Genomic DNA, 15,866 nt, shown 5'->3' with positions numbered 1-15,866 from the left:
CTGTATACCTAATGAGATAACTTGGAGATGAACCCAAGAATAAACATGCATTTCATTCATTTTCATTACTACTCTCCAGGGTCCCTTCTGCACAGCTGTATAAAATCTAGATTATCTACTTTAAACTGGATAATCTGGCAGTGTAGACTCAAATAATTCAGTTCAAAGCAGATAATGTGGATTATTTGCCTTAATATTCTGGATTATATGGCAGTGTAGAAGGGCCCCAGCTCAGTTATATTAACCCAGTATTTTCGAAAATAAAATACTACTTTCTGCCCACATTCCATGAAAGTGCATGTTATCCATTAAGACACTGCTGCCAAGAAACAAAGCAATTGTTCACAGGAAAGCAGATTCAACAGAGATCAACTGAGGGAAAAAAGGAATGCAAGCAATAAAAGAAAATGATATCAATGCTTAACATGTGTAATATTTTTCTGAAGCACTTTAGCACTTTGACAGTAACTCCTGAATAATAATTAAAAAGGTCTCAGAAGAAACAAGTGAAAGGCAATTCCCAAAGTGTTGTATGAGTCTAGATGCGACACATGATTGGTAGGAGGGGGAAGAGAAAGATGGCAAAGGAAGGAGGGAAATCAAGAAAGAGCTTTGATACAAAACCATGAATATCCACACAAAATTAAAACAAAAAGTAATGGAAAGTAGGGATGCATTAAAGATGATTCAAAAGTCATTACAAAACTGGGGAGCACTGGCGTTTCATTTTAAAAGTGTTTTTGAAGTATAGTAAGTGAGAAATACATTATTATAGCAAGAAAAATTTAATTTTGTTGCTATTTTGTTATAGTAATTGTGCATAATTACTATAATTGGAAAAATGTCGGGGGCTCCTTTCTCCCTCATTTTTACAGCTATTGGGGTGAAACTTGCTACAATGAGTTTTTATAAGAACATTTTTAAAATAATAAAGAAAACTTGTTCCTAGTTTGACAGTATTATTTCCTGTTTAATTGTGTAGTTTTCACTTTGAAAGTAGTAGTTCTACTCCAGGAACTTTGTGCCAAAGCCTTTGTTAAATGGGTGGATGACAATGTTAAATTGGTGGACTGGAGACGCCAGAAAAGTGTGCTATAATACAATGTCCCTTATGCAAAGACAAAGTTTTTGCAGTTTAATAAATATTTGCCATGATTTTATGATAAAACCTATTAGGAAATGACATGTATAACTCAGGAACAAAAATCATAATTTATTGGAAATATGACTGGCTACAGAGGGGCAAATGTCTCTGATGCTGAGCAGGACACTGCATTCTGAAAAATGTAGTTTAGGGTAGGGCCTTTTGAATTCTCTGGCATAAGGCTCCTCTCTTCCCAAACTATATTTCCCAGAGTTCTGTGCTGTTCACAGAAAACACTGCTCCCTCTTTTTCCTGCTCCTAATTGCTTCCTTGCACTGAATATGAAACTGACTTTGGGAGCTTTCTGGGATTCACAACATGAAAATGAAAAAGTATGGGATAAGTGTCGATTCTTACATTTTTGGCACGGACCATGCCCATGTATCGGATATCACCTTGTAAGTACGAATTTAACAAATTTGATCCAATTTATGAGGATTAATGAAAAAATGCACACCTCTATTGGAAAGCCTTGACACTTCCAATGTCAGGGCAGCCAGAGACTTTCAAATGTAATTCCACCTCCTTACCAATGATGGAGGTGCACCCAGAGGCCTTTCCACCGCTTTTACAAACCTAGAAAAAAAAAAGAATTTGCTTTTTTCTTACCACCCCTGCCCAGCATCAGCATAAGTCTTGTCAGTGGATCAAGGGAATCTTGGCTTATGTGATGCAAGTTGTGCATAGGTCATATTCAGTCAAGGAAATTCCGCCACAGAGAATAATTGGAGGTAAGGTCAGCAAGCAAGGATGGGGCAGTGAGGAAAACAGGCTCATGTTTTCCTCCATGTGGTAGGAGAGATCAAGGCCCAAGTAATGTTCTTCAGTCTAGCCATATAGTCAAGAAATGTTATCCTTGAGATAGGAAAATACAAAAAAGGCCAACTATTTATTGCAAATATATTTATCCCACAGCTCCACAAATAAAAACTGCACATACTGGATCATTAAATTTCACAATGGTTTGCTTCATGGGTCATAAAACGTAGCAGTTGTTTTTTCATACCTAATAGCATTATAGCAACAATATATTGGTGGCTCCAAATCCAAATGAAAATTCTTGCATCATTAGCATGTTGGCCTGTGTGTCCTTTGTATCTTTCATTTCTCTCTGCTGTGTATAGGTGGTTAGTAGGCTTGATCGATCCATGAAAAATTTGATTCTAAACTCGTTTCAAAACTAGAGGGGGGCAGCTTTTCGTTTCTGATGGTATTTCCAAATTTGGCCCCCAAAAATTTTCGAAATTAACGAAAATTCGTTATTTTCAAAATTAATTCATTAATGGCGGACGCGCATGCGCAATTCCCAAAAACAGCACAGAGGGAGAGGACTTTACAGGACTCTCCCACCCTCATTTTTTGAGTGATCTTCTTCAAACTTGGTACAGTGGTAGAACACATTTAACACTGATAGCTCACCAAAATTTGGAACGTTTCCCTTATCCTCTGATTTTTGGAGAATTTTCATAGCTTTTATAATAAACCATTTTTTAATAATTGCAGAAATCTGTTCCTGGTTTGAAAGTCTTATTTCCTGTTAAATTGGGTTGTCTTTACTGTGAAAGTCATTGTTCTACTTCAGAAACTTTGTTTTTGTGGCTGAAACTTTGTTAAATTGGTGTGTGTGTGATATATACTGTGTATATATATATAGTCCCTGCATATATGTGTGTGTGTGTGTGTGTGTGTGTGTATAGGTAAAGGTAAAGGTATCCCTTGACGTTAAGTTCAGTCATGTCTGACTCTGGGGGTTGGTGCTCATCTCCATTTCTAAGCCCAAGAGCCAGTGTTGTCCATAGACACCTCCAAGGTCATGTGGCCGGCATGACTACATGGAGTGCCATTACCTTCCCAGAAACACCCAGAAAATGGGAATTCCAGACAGGAAACAATCAGGGCCAGCTAATACCTCCCAACAAAGGATTCCCCCAGGTAGGAAGCAGCCAGGCTTTGAAGCTGCAAGGCTATTCAATGCTAATCAAGGTGACCAATTGCAACATTCACACTTGCCTCCCACAGACAAGAGTTCTTTCTCCCACCCTGGACCTTCCACAGATATATAAACCCCACTTGCCTAGCTTCGCACAGACGTCAAAACCTCTATGTCTGCCACAGATGTGGGTGAAACGTCAGGAGAGAATGCTTCTGGCACATGGCCATAGAGCCCGGAATACATACCACAACAGTGTGATCCTGGCCATGAAAGCTTTCGACAACACAACCACAGTATCCATTCAAGTTCATGTAGTGTGGTATGGAGACCTGTATTGGGGGGAGGGAGGGTGCGAATCTGGGCCCCTGGGAGTCGTAGTCCTCCCTCCCTCCCTCCCTCCCCGGGAGCAGCCGAGGACGGGCCTGGCCCACACCCCCTCGCATCGCCTTCCCGCCTCACAGAGAGACACCAGGCCTGAGCTGAGGCGAGGCGGCGGCGGCTGCGGCCATTTCCCCCCTCCGTCTTCCTCCTCCTCCTCCTCCTCGGCCTCCTTCCCCCTCGCCCCCTCCCATTGGCTGAGCCCGTGACGCCCCTTTTGCTGAGGGGCAAAAGGAAAGGAGTTTGGGTGATTTGCAAAAGCTTTTTTTTCCTAACGAAAAAAACGAAGAAATAAGAAAAAACGGCTTCTCGCGATTCGAAACCGCGATATCCAGACGTGTGGACAATCAAGGTCGTATATTGCTTCAAAACAAACGAAAATAACGAATTAATAACGGGTAACGGGGAAATCGAATTATTTGAGCAAGCCTAGTGGTTAGAGTTACTACTACTAATCTGACCCTTTACCAGCATAGTAATTTTCATTGTGAGCCATGAAGCTCATTTCAGGAAATGCGCCTCCCCCCCCCCCCTCAGCTTTTTCATTTTCTGAAGACATTATTGCATGAACACTGCTATTCTGTGGCATTCCCAAATTGGGGGAATAGATGCTGTTTTTCTCAATTACAATGGGAGACATCACATAACAGTTGGCATAACTCCACCCTTCTTTAGTGTAATTCCCCCCTTTGTTTTTTCATATATTTTTTTAAGACACTCGATAATTGCAAATTTCAAGTAGGAGAGTAGAGAAGGTGCTGTCACAATAGCACCCTGACTTAATTGCACAAGGCAAATCCCAGGACCATGGCATGGTCACCAATGACTATTGACAGGCTTTCCCCATCAATGGCTTCACTGCAAGGAGGTTGCAGACTGGCAACGGGTATCACATGACACTTTGTGATAGGACCAAAAGTGATGGTCCTTCAACTGTGCCAGTTCCCAGCTCCATGTGATAAAGTCCTAAATCAGAAGAACAAATGCCTCCCTATACTACTGCTATTGCCATGTTACTGTGGTTCAATTTTTGTCTTATTCGGATTTGCTTCAGGCAGGCAATCCTGCTTTCCACCAAAGCTCTGAGAGGTCCTTTTTCATATGCAGGGGTCATAGATTTGGAAAAGACCTCATGGGCCATTGTCCAACCCTCTCTCAAAAAACATGAAAATTGCATTCAAAACACCCTCAGCTCTGAATTTATTTATTTATTTATTTATTTCCAACATTTATATCCTGCCCTTCTCACCCAAAGGGACTCAGGGTGGCGTACAAAATTGGCAACAATTCGATGCCTACACATAATTAAAACAGCAATGAAAATCCAATTAAAACAATTAAAACAATATAAAAATATAAAACATGATTAAAATCCATATTTTATCATCCTAGGTTCCCAGACCTGTATTTTAGAGATGGCCCCTGGTATGCCATTAAGTCCCAACCACAGTAACTTCCAATTTGTCATTCAAACACATAAAGGAGGATGAGAGGAGAAAAAAAGACAACATATTTTTGGAAATTAAGACAAAAATTGTAGCTATAAGTACTGTTCCCAGAGCAACACAAATTAAGGAGACTATAGACAGCAGTCTACATTTTCTGGAGTTAGGAGGCAGGAACCTTACAAATGTGGAAACATCATGAATAATTGCTATTTAAAAAAATAAAACCAAAAAACCTTCGTTGTCTCTTTATGACTTTATGATCAATTTCCACAGAGTCACACTGGAGGACTAAGACATTTCTGAAGAGAACATTTTAATAAAATCTATGGAAGCTTAAATCAAAAAAAGTCAAGCCCAAAATGTTGATGGCTAACTGTGTTCACTTGCTTAGGGATATGGCACAAGGACTAATGAATACAGCTTACTTCTAGCCCACTGTATCCTGAGAGTGTGCTTATCTCTGCAAACTGGGAGCACAATGTTGGCCCTCCATGAATTCTGCATCCATAGATTCAACCATCCAAGGTTTGAAAATATTTTTAAAAATCCAAAATGTAAACCTTCATTTTGCCATTTTATAAAAGGGACATCATTTTACTACACAATTGTATATAAGGGGCTTTGAGTATCCACAGAGATTGGAATCAAACCTCAGCAGACACCAAAAGACCAATGTCTCTACTTGGGGTACAGGTGCTGCACACTCATATAGTCTGCTGGACCTGATGCGGGGGCAGTGGCCATCTACTCCTATTTATTAAAAAATATATAACCCCTTAAACCTCTCCATCCTTAAGCAGCTGTGCAATTTTGCTAGCTCTCCATCCCCCCAGGGATGTGATTTAGGCCCCGAAAATCACTTCTGATTTTGAAACAGCTGGACCTAAAACAGCTCTAAGGAGTAGGTTTCATACCTAACTAAATTTTCCTCTGTGGTCTCTAATGGGTAAAAGTGGTATATTTCAGTAAAAGTGAACCTGGGGGTGTGCATTATCAGCACTCTTGATATAGGGAGAAGCTGAGCTGGTTCCTATTTTGTGCTTCTTCTGGAAAGCAAACAATGTTTTTATTTAGACAAGCCTTTGGCATTCAAGCTGTTTTGGTTGGCTGAAGGGGGTATTAACTGTTTGAGTGCTGCATATTTCCTATCATTGCTATTTTTGAATCCCAATTGTAATGGATTTGTTTCTGTGTTTTGATAAAGATCTTGCTTTTATTTGTATTCTCTTAGCAGTAGCTTTCTTTAGCAGGGGAAAAGATAGAATACACAGTGAATAAAAATAGAAGAGTTAAGGGGCAATATAGACTCCATCACTGTGCTGAAATAGTCTTGTTTGGAGCAGGAGTTTCTCCGAAAGGCTTCTGTTCAAATTCATCAGTTGGAGACAAACAGACAAATGCTTTGAAGCTACAACATGCTGTTAAAGACAAATCACTGACCAGGTTCCATCCCTTCTTTGGGGGCTTTATCACATGACACTGTTAAAGAACAACTTTGACATTATAATAGTATATTTACTTGGTGATTGCTGCACAATGTTGTATCTCATTGTTGCATTCAAGTCATTCTTGGATCGCCTTTTATCATTAAGGAGGAAAACCTGTTAATGGTTCCTATATTGCTGAGTTGCATCACTTTTTCTGGTGTGATAGTTTCCTTCTGAGGCAGTCCCAGAATTGCCTCATTCATGTGTAGATTGCCCAGTGTGATCCTCCTTCTGTCCCAAGCAAGCAAAATGGTGGGAAGTTGCTCCTAAGATGATAGGAAATTGTGAAATTGCATAGCATTGATAGGACAGAAAAAATATTGTACATTTGTAGGGCAAGGTGAACACAAAAAAGGAGGGGCGAGTGGTAATGTGCAGAAAATTCATCTTAGCATCAAGAACCAATATAGCAGCAACATTATGTGATGGCTGGCAAGTATGTGAAAGTGTTTGTTTGTTTCAAAAGGGTTGCTTAAACAATGTAATAATTGTGAGACATTAAGCTGGTGTGATAAAGTCCTTATACTCTCCAGAACAATGGCTCAGAAAGCCTTACTGCTAGCCATATTGACTCTAGTTTCTGGGAACTGAAGTCTGAACCATCTGCATTGCTCTAGGACAGAGAGGAAAACATATGGTTCTTAGAATACTGCAATTCCTAGTAGTCCAAACCAGCATAGCCAACACCTTATTAGATTGAGAAATTTTCCAGTTGTAGGACATTTCAGCCTCTATGTTATCAAAAGCTTTCATGGCCGGAATCACTAGGTTGTTGTGCATTTTCCAGGCTTTATGGCCATAAAAATGCACAACAACCCACTTCAGCCTCTTTTCAAGCATGGAGGGGCACTGAGCTCAACACAACTAATTCTGTCTGTGGCTGAAAAGAGGCAAATGTGTCCTGAAAGTAGGGAACTCCAGCAATTGACCTCATCACATTGAGAATAATCCCCTCCTAGGACACTTCAGCCTCTTTCCCATGTTTACAACTGAAAAACATGTGTGATAGGAACCATTACAGTTTCCCATCCTGTTCCATCGTGCAGCCGTCAGCAATGGTTTTAACCTGGCTCACTGTCCTTTGTCTCCTGTGGACTTTGATGCAGAACCATAGGATCCCATGGAAAGCAGTGGTTTTAACCTGGATCACTGTATCTTGTTTCTTATGGGCTTTGATGCAAAACCATAGGATCCCATGGAAAGCATTGGTTTTAACCTGGATCACTGTATCTTGTATCCTATGGGCTTTGATGCAGAACCATCAAAGGGATCTCTTGGTTTTTGGATAGTGTTGTTTCTCCTGAATAATACTGACCTTGTGATTAACGTAAGATGAATGTACTGCCAGCTCTTAAAGTGTGAGTGTGATGGGGAGGCGGAATGCGAAATATAAGAGGGGTGATTCTTTACTCTTAAAGGGACAGTCATTCATGCTTTCCCCTCTCAAGGTGATGAAGTGGTAGGAGTTGTATCCTTACAGTCCTGTATTTTATAGTGTTATAAGGGTGCTGTTGTGAAGCTTTAAAAAACATTTCTATGCTGCCAAATATGAGCTAATACAAAAACAGACAACCAAAGTTCAACATGCTTGAAGGAAGGGGTGTGGTAGAAATGTAATAATCTCATTTTCTGAGGAGCTTTTCTCTGTATGTGAAACTTTTACCTGAGCGTTTATTTCTTTGCTTAACTCCATGACCTCAATGGTCTATTGACCGGAGTTTCTACCTCTCATTCTTCACCGTCTCCTCCCCTGTTATCAAATTCAAACACAGGAAACAGGTTGTGCATTAGGAGCTTTATGGTGGCATTAGTGGATGTGTTGTACAACCATCATTCTTTTTCATGCTGTTTTTGATGGCTTTATGACCAATGGAAGGCTGGGCTTGGTTCAGTGAGTTAGCTGACAAACCGCTCTATGGATCATTCTTCAGGATGCTATTGCCTGTTTCTCTTCAGCTTTATCGTACCTTACACTCCTGCTAGCATCTAATTGAAAGTGTTTGGGGAACTCAGCTTCTAAATTATGTGGTTGTATGCTCCAAAGGTTAGAGTTGAACAAATACATTGTTATAAGGGTTGTCATTGTGTCAGCTGATATAACTCCAGATGAGTACACATATAGAGTAAGAAGTTACTTCCTAGAAGTAACTTTTACTCAATGGTTATTGGTTACTCTATGGTTATGTTCTATAGAGCACTGCTTCTTAATCTGTGGGTCCGGACCCCAAATGGGGTCCCCTTAATTCAGTGCTGGGGTCATGAAAAATGTGGTGACAGTAAAAGGTTTCTTAATGCCATGAATTTAAACAAAGCTATTAGCAACAACATGCAGGCAGGGGATTCTACAGAAAATGCTTTAGCTGACCTCCACAAAAAGGAAAACTAGTCTGTTTAGCAAGCCTTGCAAATGCTGATTTGTTATTACAGTAGAGTCTCACTTATCCAAGCTTCATTTATCCAAGGTTCTGTATTATCCAAGGCAGTCTGCCTTTTAGTAGTCATTGTTTTTGTAGTAAATGTTGCAATGTTTTTGTGCTAAATTCGTAAATATAGTAATTACTACATAACATTACTGTGTATTGAACTGCTTTTTTGTCAATTTCTTGTAAAACATGATGTTTTGGTGCTTAATTTGTAAAATCATAATGTAATTTTATGTTTAATAGGCTTTCTTCTTAATCCCTCCTTATTATCCAAGATTTTCGCTTATCCAATGTTCTGCCTGCCCGTTTATCTTGGATAAGTGAAACTCTACTGTATTAATGTTTGATTGTTATACCTCTTTTAAATACCTATATATTCGGGGTTAAGTAAAAATTGCTCAGGTAGAAAGGGGTCATGAGTAGGAAAAGTTGAAGAAGCCCTCCTGTAGACCACACCTCATGTCCCTGTTTTAGCCTGATAACAGGTGATGGGAAAGATATCTGCCTAAGGCCCTGAAAAACTGCTACCAGCCAAAGATGATAACCTTGGATTTAGTAAGCAAACAAGATATAAAAGCTGCTTCTGGGTATAAAAGCAGCTCTTTATGTCTATGTTCCATCTCTTTTTGTTCATCATTGTTTATTCAGAGAAAAATTGCAGGTGCATAGACATTGATAAGGAAGAGCAGGTGAAGGGCCAGAGTCTCCACAGGTGCAAATGGGCTCTTGCCAAGGTGTGGCCTGCAGGGGTGGCCAAATATGCCAAACTGTGAACTTTGGTTCCAGTTTTTACAACTCTCATAATCACCCTTTCCACTTTTTGAACCATTTCCCCATAAAAGAAACCCATCATGCAGAAAAAGAAATCAAGTCCATGCAGTTGCTTCATGGTACACTGCTCCTTCTGATTAATTCATTCTAGCCACTGAATTTCAGCTGTTTGATCACAGATTTTTCATTTGTGCATTATTGTGCGGACAGCATGACTTATTTCGAGACAATATTTGCTTTTGGGGTGGAAACAAACATTGTCCCAGTTGCTTTCAAGGAGGGAAATTTACATGATATATATTTTGTATCAGAGATATTATTTGTACACTCACCAATCATTGCTTAATCTTCATGTGGATTTTGTCTTGTCATTGGAATATTCACAGCACTTGGATTTACCTGGATTTATCTGGCAGCCTGCCTTTTAATTAAGCACATGGTCAAATAAGTTTTTTAGAAAGTTGAGTGAGTGAGTCCATGTTGGCAAACTGTGACCTAGTCATGTGCTATTCCATCAAGTTACACGGTGACCACAACATTTAAAGAAAAGAAACCTGACATAAGTACATTACAAAAACAACATATAACAAACACACTTAACTATATTAACACAACTAAACTACAAAATAAAAATAAAAAATGATGCCTACCTTAACTAATTACTGAAATTGTCAAATTAATAAACATACTCTAAATAATATGTTAACTGTGCTTCTACAACATGCATGTCTCTACTATTTCTTGATACTTAATAGCTTCCCCCAGCATACAAGGCAACTGACTCTTGCAGTTAAGCAGAGGGTGATTATTGGGAAATGTGTGTGTGTGAGAGAGATTGTAGTGGATTTCTCAAGCAGAGTAATGCATTAGGGAGAGGCTGAACTCTTCACCAACCCAGTCCACCCACACAAGGTCTTTCAGAGAAATAAATCAAAACTTAAATTTTCTTTGTAAGGTATATAAAAGTAGATTTACTCATACTTATGCATAATCAAACAGGTTCATCCTTTTCAAAAGAGAAAAGTAAGAACACTACATGGTATCAGGAGAGTTGGAACAACTCATCTAGAGAGGCAGTGATCACATATGCTTCATGGAGGACAGGGAGAGATGGGGAGATGAAGTAAATGAGAACTAACAGAGAACTAAGAAAATCTTTATGATATATTAAGAGAATCAACAGATGCATGACAAACAAACTGGAAAAGAAGGGGGGTATCACACCTTGAAGACTAATTTGTTTTTTATTTTAGCATAACCTTTCATTAATATAATTCCAGTTCTTCAGATGCAGTCCAAAGAGATATCCAGGCCTCAAGATAGAACATATTTCCCTTTTGTGGGAGTGGGATGGAATGTAATAGAGCCCAAATCATGCCCCTTGCCCTCAGTTTTCAAAGAGCTAGGTGATGTGTTACAGATTTTGCAGATCTTAACAGTGGCCACAGGCGTTTGAAAGCAATACAGTCTCCTTGGATTTCAAAAGCTTCTCTGGGAAAATTTCTTTTGTTAAATTAAATATACAATAGGGAGGAGTCTTGTAGTAATGCATGTTATGTGCCATGAAATCATTGTCTTTGTTCCTGTCTCTGTAAATGGATTGGAATTTGTCAATATAACTGGCAAATAGAGGGAGAAAATGTGGTGACAGTGGCTGACTTTGTATTTCTAGCTGCAAAGATTACTGCAGATGCAGACTGCAGTCAGGAAATCAGAAGATGTTGACTTCTTGGGAGGAGAGCAATTACCAACTTCAAAAAAATAGTGAAGAGTAGAGACATCACACTGGCAACAAAGGTCCACATAGTTAAAGCAATGCTATTCCCCATAGTAAGTTATGGTTGCGAGAGCTGGATCATAAGGAAGGCTGAGCGAAGGAAGATAGATGCTTTTGAACTGTGGTGTTGGAGGAAAATTCTGAGAGTGCCTTGGACTGCAAGAAGATCCATCCAGTCCATACTCCAGGAAATAATGCCCGACTGCTCACTGGAGGGAAGGATATTAGAGGCAAAGCTGAAGTACTTTGGCCACATCATGAGAAGACAGGAAAGCTTGGAAAAGAGAATGATGCTGGGGGAAATGGAAGGAAAAAGGAAGAGGGGCTGACCAAGGACAAGATGGATGGATGGTATCCTTGAAGTGACTGGCTTGATCTTGAAGAAGCTGGGGGTGGCAACGGCCAACGGGATCTTTGGCGTGGGCTAGTCTATGAGGTCACGAAGCGTCAGAAGTGACTGAACGAATAAACAACAACAAAATTTAATTCAGCTTTGAAAAATTAGTCTTCATTTGTACCTTTTATAATCGGGAAGGTGGAACACGTGTGGTGAAGGGCAATTTTGTCAAGTGAAACAAAAATGTCCTCCTTCACGACCCAAATCTCAACATGGCTACAGCCTCACTGATGAAGGAAGGAGGGTGGGGGGAGCAGCTCACACCAAGAACAAAATTGGATTCTCCTTTGGGCTCTCCTCCCAACTTTCAACCACAAAGAGTGTTTTTACACAGCTATTTACTCCTATTCGGGATGTGGATCAAAGAGATTCAGTTCACTTCAGAGTGCTTATACAGATACCCCAAGAACCAGCTGCAAGCTCCCATGGAGTCTACAAAGCTCCTATGATCTATCCAAAGCAAGGAGCCATGAAACGTGCTGTTTTTAAACAACATTTTTTTCTGCAGGAGAGCAAGGGAATAGAGAGCAAATGAGTGTACCCTGGGGAGTGCTGTCCTTTCCGGGGGGGGGGGGTGTTCGTTTATCTTCCCTCTTAACTAACTATCCAGGTTTTGCCTGTGACTCCTGAAACTGTAACCCTGTACTGACAAGCAGTCCAAATGTTTTTTCTACTTTGTAGCATGGCACTGTTTATACAGTAATCAACTTTAGTATATTTTATGGCGTGATCCAAAATTTCTGTTGAATTTTATAAATATCTGGTTTCCAGATGGATGGATGTCGAAGGTCACATTGGGAGTGAATGTTTTGTAAACACCCTGATATTGAGACAGCTTCAAGCTGGATTATATTATAGTGCCAGTGTAGATGGGGCCTAAGGCAATCACTATAGCTAAATGTTGAGGTCTAGAAAGTGAGGGTGGATAATGCACTTTCATGCCACTTGGCAGAGCTTTATAGTACCACATCTTGCTCTGTGTTCTCTATCACACCATTCAGCATATCATAGACAATGGTTCCCCCCTTAGACAATGACTTTATATTGTTTTGTTTTGTTTTTTTCCTACATCTCTGGCTTTCCTTCTTTTCTTTCACTCTTCCTCCCAAATCGCTCTCATTCAATAATTCCTCAGTCCATATTCACTCTATTTCTCCTCTTTCACTGTCTTTCCATCCATTCCCACTTGAGTACAGTGTACCACAATTGAGCACATTGTGGGTTTACTCTTTTCATTCCTTCCTCCTCTACTTTGCTGTCCATCACACTTCATGCAATTTCAGCCATTGCCTGCCAAAAAGAATGAGGAGGTCAAGGTAGGCAGCAAAGTAGAGAATGTTGCAGGGAAATTATGTGGCAAATGGAAATCTTACTCTCTGGGAAGTATGTCCTGAAAAATTATACCAAATTTTGTGGGGTGTACATTCTTTATAGTTTGAGAGGATGTTGATATGAAAAAAAATGTAAATTGATGTAATTAATAACAGCCCATGGTTCTAATCTCTGGTTCGTATTTTGTCCACTTTGGGGATATAGACATTTAGCACTTCTTCTTTAGACTCACATAACTATATGGTCTAAGGAGCCCCGGTGGCGGAGTGCGTTAAAGCACTGAGCTGGAGACCAAAAGGTCCCAGGTTCAAACCCCGGGAGCGGCGTGAGCGGCCGCTGTTAGCTCCAGCTCCTGCCAACCTAGCAGTTCGAAAACATGCCAATGTGAGTAGATCAATAGGTACCGCTCCGGCGGGAAGGTAATGGTGCTCCATGCAGTCATGCCGGCCACATGACCTTGGAGGTGTCTACGGACAACGCCAGCTCTTTGGCTTAGAAATGGAGATGAGCACCAACCCTCAGAGTCAGACATGACTGGACTTAACGTCAGGGGAAACCTTTACCTTTTAACTATATGGTAGGCATTTGGCATAAAAATGAAGGCATTATCCACAAGGATTTGTGATTTATAACTGTCCATGGCGATACATCAAGGAGTACTGGAGTAGTAATAACAGGTGTAGATTTAATAGGAACAGAAATGAGGAGCTCGGTTGTTTCAGATTGCTTATAGACCTACCATTTTCTTCTAAATCTATAGCAATTTGATTTCATTGGTGGTGATATATGAACATGTGAAACCTTCTTATCCTAAGTCCATCTGCCTCTGTATTTTTTACTCTAGTTGAAAACAGTTTTACAAATCCCAGAAAGAGGTTGCTCTCATTCTAAGCTGTACATTTAGTAACCAATCACTTGGACTTTCTAGTAGCTGAACTTGTCTTTTGCAAGCTATTTTCCATCACACTGACGCATATATATATATGCAGCACCCAAAAACAATTGCACCACAGAGATAGAGGACTTAAATATGTATAACATTTGCATGTGCTTATTTATAAGTGTAGACACACATTTATTTATATATGTATGTATTTATTTATTTATTAGAAATAATTTCAAATGTTCTGATATACTTTGGGAAGAGTAATCATAATAACTGAGCAATAATTGTCTGTCTAATGTAAACAGAAATCCAATACATTTTCTGGGAGAGACTTTGACCAGGAAACCTATGCATCTGTTGCTCAAAGTGCCGTCCAAGTGGAACTTCAAGGCATCTGCTGGTCCCCTTTCTTCCTGTTCTGTATGCTTAAGTCAGACTTGAATTGGAGAGCCCTTCAAATAAGATTCTGAGAACACCTTCAAAGAGAATGGCTATAGAGGATGTCTTCAAAGAGAATGGCAATAAGGCATGCATGTGTATGTTTCTATAGTGATAGGGAGCACCACTTTTCCTTTGAATTGAGGTGGGCAAATGTGGCCCTCCAGATATTTGCCTGGTGGCAGCTCCTGTCAGTTTAGCCAGTGGCAAGGGATTATGAGAGTTACAGTTCAAGAGATATCTGGAGGACCACTGTTACCTACCTGTAATTTAATCAGCAACGGAATCAAATAATAATAAAAATATAATAAAACTTTATTTATATTCTGCCCTCTCTCTCCAAGGGGACTCCAGGGTTTTCCTGATGATGCTCGTTGCAGCTCCACAGTCTGTTTTGTCCAGAACAAGATAAGGTTGAATGTTGACAATGAAATCCATAGCATGTAATTCACATGTCTGGGAGGCAGCACATATCTTTTGCACCAAATGGTCCTTTTATGCTTTCTTTTGAAGAGGCTGAACTACAATCTTCTCTGAGATGAGGTTTGAGCACCACATCTCATTCTCTCTTTCAGGATAAGAATTGAAGCAAAATGAAACCAATGCACAATTATATCAGTTTGATGTTGTTTTAACAGTCAAGGGTCCATCTGAACTATCTTGGCATTTCTAGTTTGGTGATGTACATCCAATTCTTTGCGAGAGAATTCAACTGATCTAATTCTCAGTCCTTGGCTTCTCAGGTAGCTTGCTATCTTTGCTAAAATTCAACTCTCAGGATGTCTTAGCATAGTGATATTTAAAGTAGATTGAAACTTAAATAGAAGGATAGTGTAGATACATTTTGAGTGGGATGTAATTATGTATCACCACATTGAGGACTGCACCAGAAAACTCAGCCTTCTCAATAGAGGACTGGAAAATCATTACCGTCCATTTTTTCTCAGAAATAAGTCCAACTGAGTTTAGTGGAGCTTTCTCCTTAGCAAGCAGCCATAGGATTGCAGCCAAAATCATAAATTAATTCTGTTAAAGGAAACCAACTTCCTGTAATCAAATAGAATTAGTTGCTTGCATTTATATGGTGTCATGTCTGAAAAACCCATCCATAAGCTGTGAGTGGACAAACCAGCCTGACTTTTCCTAGAACCTAAGAAACTAGGATGGTCTTTAGCACCTCTTGTATGTCTTCTTCAGGCTTCAGATTATGACAGCGTCAACAGCATATTTCTTCTATATGTTATTGGGAGCTTCCACTGGGGAGAATATGATAGTTCATAAACTTTCTGTTTGCAACAAACACCCCCTATTTTTACAAAGCTTGGCAGCTTGTAAAACTATTTTCTGTAGCATTTTTCTTTTCACATTTTTAACCATCTCTATTGTCATACATACGTTCTTGGTGTACATGACAGGACCCCAGCATGGGGTTGGCAATCTGTCAGACCATCT

Source organism: Anolis carolinensis, chromosome 2 (assembly GCF_035594765.1).
Source record: "Anolis carolinensis isolate JA03-04 chromosome 2, rAnoCar3.1.pri, whole genome shotgun sequence".
Classification (NCBI taxonomy): Eukaryota; Metazoa; Chordata; class Lepidosauria; order Squamata; family Dactyloidae; genus Anolis; species Anolis carolinensis.
Note: the sequence above shows the minus strand (reverse complement) of the source record.